The sequence below is a fragment of the Myxocyprinus asiaticus genome, chromosome 23 (genome assembly GCF_019703515.2).
Source record: "Myxocyprinus asiaticus isolate MX2 ecotype Aquarium Trade chromosome 23, UBuf_Myxa_2, whole genome shotgun sequence".
Taxonomy (NCBI): Eukaryota; Metazoa; Chordata; class Actinopteri; order Cypriniformes; family Catostomidae; genus Myxocyprinus; species Myxocyprinus asiaticus.
The window spans coordinates 20,217,260-20,222,078 of NC_059366.1; the positions used below are offsets into that span (position 1 = coordinate 20,217,260).

The 4,819-nt window shown below is 43.3% G+C and overlaps 1 pseudogene; it reads left to right on the plus strand.

The window, feature by feature from the left end:
• The first annotated feature begins 2,396 nt into the window (after nucleotides 1-2,396).
• On the plus strand, nucleotides 2,397-4,464 carry LOC127413591 (double-stranded RNA-binding protein Staufen homolog 2-like; annotated as a pseudogene).
• The last annotated feature ends 355 nt before the right edge of the window (nucleotides 4,465-4,819 follow it).

The following is a 4,819-nucleotide window of genomic DNA, read 5'->3' on the forward strand; positions in this document are numbered from 1 at the left end:
TTATTTATCGCATTTTACTGATGATGTCTCAGATAAAGTCAGTACTGAATCACTGGTTGAAGCTTTCAGTAAATCTTGAACTTTCACTCTTGATAATGTCGCTCCGCTCAAGCCAAGGAGAATTAAGGGCGTTTTGCAGCCTTGGCTAAATGACGTCACCTGCGCTCTCAGACAAGAGTGTAGAAAAGTGGAGCGCAAGTGGAAAAGAGACAATTAAGCTTCAGGTCTCTTTTGACATCTTAAAGGTGTCTTTAACAAACTATCAAAGAGCAGTGAAAGAAGCAAAAGCTAAGTTTTTCTCTAAAGCAATCTCTGATAATGCAAATTGACCAAAAGTATTGTTTAATACTATCCATTCTGTCTTAAACCCTATGAGAGATGCTTTTTTGGATGCTACTCAGGAGACCTGTAACATATTTTTTAACTTTTTTACTCACAAAATCGAGCATATTAAAGGTGCTATTTTACCTTCACAATTTGATCAACCACTAATACCTTCCCCGTCCAGCTCCCTGACTCAGTTTGAACCAGTTTTGTCAGAACAGTTAGCAGATGTATTCTCCAAGATGAAGTGTTCCAGTTACAAGCTGGATATTCTATCCCTGCGCCTTTTTAAAGACGTTTTTTACAACTATTAGTTCCAGTGTGACAGCGATAGTTAACAACTCCTTAGCTAATAGAGTTGTTCCAAGCAGTTTTAAGCATGTAATTCTACATCCTTTGTTAAAAAAGCCTTCTTTGGATCTGGCCATACACAATAATTACAGGCAAATCTCTAAATTGCCTTTTATTTCCAAGATCTTGGAGAGAGTTGTCTATTCGCAGCTTTACTCCTATCTAAATAAATTTGACATTTTAGACACATTTCAGTCTAGCTTCAGACCCTTGCACAGCACTGAATCTGCATTGCTCAAGGTTACTAATGATATTTTTCTCTCCATGGATTCAGGCTTACATGTTGTCTTGGTGTTATTAGATCTTAGTGCCGTGTTCAACACTATCAACCATAACATTCTTCTCAATCATCTCGAGTGTAGGGTTGGCATCCAGGATATGGCCCCCCAGTGGTTGGCCTCCTATCTAAAAGATAGGACATTTTCTGTAAATGTAGGTAATTTCTCTTCTACATCGGCTCATTTATCATGTGGCATCCCTCAAGGGTCAATTTTAGGACCCTTATTATTTTCCTTGTATATGCTTCCTCTGAGCTCTATTTTCCAGAGGTACAGCATATTCTATCACTGTTATGCTGACGATTCCCAATTTTACTTACCAGTGAGCTTAGACAAGAAGTGTTCATTTGATAACATCCTAAATTGCTTCAAAGATATTAAACATTGGTTGGCAAACTATTTTTTACAATTAACAAAAGCAAAACTGAAGTTCTGATTTTAGGTCCCCCCCATGTCCTCCTTACCTGGCCTGGCCACCCAGTTAGGTCCTCTGTCGTCAAATGAACAAGATCATGTAAGAAGTCTTGGAGTGATTTTAGGTTCATCATTACTTTTTAATAAACAAATTAGTGCTGTTGTCATGGGAAGCTTTTTCCACCTGAGATCTATCGCTAAAATCAAACATTTTCTTTCCAGCAAAGACCTGGAAATTGTGATCCACTCACTAATTTCATCAAGGTTAGACTATTGTAACTCATTGTACACTGGCCTCCCTCAAACTGCGTTATCCCACCTACAGCTGGTTCAAAATGCAGTAGCTAGACTTTTGACAGGGCCAAGAAAGAGGGATCACATTACCCCTGTATTAGTGTCTCCACACTGGCTTCCCGTTAAATTCAGGGTCAATTTTAAAATACTGTTTTATGTTTACAAGGCACTATCTGGTCTCACGTCCAAATACATCAGTGATCTTCTCTTCCCTTACTCCCCCACCAGAGCACTAAGGTCTTCTCATCAACTTCTTTTGAGGGTTCCTCATTGTCGCTATAGATCTAAGGGTGATCGTGCCTTCTCTGTGGTATGTCCTAAACTCTGGAATAGTCTCCCTTATCATGTGAGGTCAGCTTCTTCAAAAGCCATTTTTAAATCCTCTTTGAAAACGTATTTATATTGTTTAGCATTTGAATGGGACTTTTTAAGTTAAATTAGGTAAATACTTGATGCAGTTTTTAATTGTATCTATTTATTTATCATTATTATTTCTTTTTTTGTATGTATATAATTCTGTCATTGTATATGTGTATATGTTATTTGATTTGTAAAGCACTTTGGGTCAACTTCTGTTGTTTTTAAATGTGCTCTATAAATAAAGGTTGACTTGACTTGACTTGAAAACATTATATGAGGTTTGTTTAGGCATGGAGTTTCACAATGTTAAAAGCTGTGTTTTTGTCTTATTTTATTACTAAAACATATTAATGTGTGAGTGTTTGCCAAGGTTGGAGGTGTAACTGGGGTCTGGCCCTGGACGAAGTGACAGAGCATGGCTCAAATGAAAGTGCAGACTTCATCCCCCTTGTCTGGGTCTGGCCTGTCTGCTGCGGCACCCCCTGTGGCCATGCCTAGCCCAGGAGCTCTGGGTCTGCAGCCCACCTTCATTGGCACAGTGCCAGCCACAATGCCCACCTGCCCCAGCCCTGCCTCTGGCTTTGTGGACTCCACTGTACCAGCCAACCCATCAGGCCCTCCTGAAGAAAACATGGCAAACCCTAAAGAGAAAACTCCCATGTGTCTGGTGAATGAGTTAGCCTGTTTCAACAGGATTCAACCTCAATACAAATCGCTGAATGAGAAAGGGCCTGCACACGCTAAGATCTTTACCGTGCAGTTGTGCTTGGGGAACCAGGTATGGGAGGCAGAAGGCAGCAGCATCAAAAAGGCCCAGCACTCCACAGCAACCAAGGCCCTGACAGAGAGCAGCTTACCCCAGCCTCCTCCCTTATCTCCTAAAGCCGACATCTCTAACAGCAACCCAGGCAGCATCATTCCTACAGTGGAGTTGAATGGCCTGGCCATGAAGTGAGGGGAGCCAGCTGTCTATAAACCCCTGGACCCCAAACCAGTCCCCAACTACAGAGCCAATTACAACTTTAGAGGAATGTTCACCCAGAGGTACCATTACCCAGTGCCTAGGGTATTTTATGTGCAGCTGACTGTGGGGAACAACGAGTTTATCGTAGAGGGGCGGACTCATCAAGCTGCCCGACACAGTGCAGCCATGAAAGCCCTTCAGGCCCTTAAGAACGAATCCATTCCAGAAAGACCACCTCAGTGTCCAGATGAAAAGGTGACAGAGGAGAACAGTTATGCCAGCAAATCAGAGATCAGCCTGGTCTATGAGTTCGCCCTAAAGAGGAACCTGCCTGTTAACTTTGATGTGCTGAAGAAAAGCGAACCCCCACACATGAAGAGTTTCCTCACATGCGTAACGGTGGGAGAGATCTCGGCAGAGGGAGAGGGGAACAGCAAGAAGCTCTACAAAAAGAGAGCAGCCCTCTCCATCTTACAGGAACTAAAAAAACTGCCAGTCCTTCCTTTAGTGGAGAAACCCAAAGTGCATTACAAGAAATGGCCCAAGACTATATTGAAGACAGGACCAGAGTACGGACAGGGCATGAACCCTATAAGCAGACTGGCTCAGATTCAACAGGCTAAGAAGGAGAAGGAACCAGAATACATGCTGCTGTCTGAGAGAGGGATGCCGCGCCGCAGATAATTCATCATGCAGGTGAAAGTAGGCACTGAGGTGACCACAGGAACTGGACCCAATATGAAAGTGGCTAAGCGTAATGCAGCTGAGGCAATGCTGCTTCAACTGGGCTACAAGGCATCTACACCATTACAGACCACTCCAGAAAAAATGGATAACAAAGGCTGGAATGGACAAAGGGCTGCTTTTCCTGAAACAACGACCAACACACAGAAAGGAATTCTTCACCTCTCCCCAGACGTGTATCAGGAGATGGAAGCAAGCCAGAATAAGGGAGCCCCTGGTGCCCCTGGAAACTACCTTACACCCAAAGACATTGGCCAAGGGTCCGCAGGGCTGTTCTACACCTCCTCAGTGGGCAACACTGCAGCGATCGCCAGAGAGCTGCTACTTCACCCACTTCACCCACCGCCGAAGCCCTGATCCTGAAGGGAAAAGCACCTGCTTTACCCTGTGGTTCCATCCAGCCTTCCCAGCAGCTGGAGTACTTAGCCCACATTCAAGGATTCCAGGTGCAATACACAGACAGGCAAACTGACAAAGAGTTTATGACTTATCTCACTCTCTCACCTGTTCAGATGACCTTCCACGGCATTGGAAGCTCCATTCCAGCTAGCCATGACCAGGCTGCTCTGAGTGCCTTGAAACAGCTGTCAGAACAAGGACTGGACCCGGTGGATGGACCAATCAATGTAGAAAATAGATCATGTGACATACAAGCGAAACGTCTGACTGAGAGGACAGACAGTAAACCGACTAACCACTGCTCAGGACTGCAAGGATTCAAAGGCTGTCATCTAGGAACTGACCCCCCTCCCCACCGAGAGCCCCCATGACCACCACTGCATCCTTCTACACATGTCAACATGCAATATGGTGGATGTGTCCCATGAAATTTAAGACAAAAAAGGCATTTTCTTGAGTCTATTTAAGACAACACTATCTGAACACAACATGTGTTTACTCTAGAGTTACTTAAAAAGAGCAAGCAAGCTCTGTATAAAAAAAAAATAAATAAAAAAAAATGAATGCATGGTACTGTTTGAAAAACAAGGGAATCTTCAGTGACAGTGTAGAATTTCCCCATTTGATAGATGTTTGAATATTATTTTCACCTTGTCTCCTAGTGATATGGTTTAAAACAGGCTTATAACAT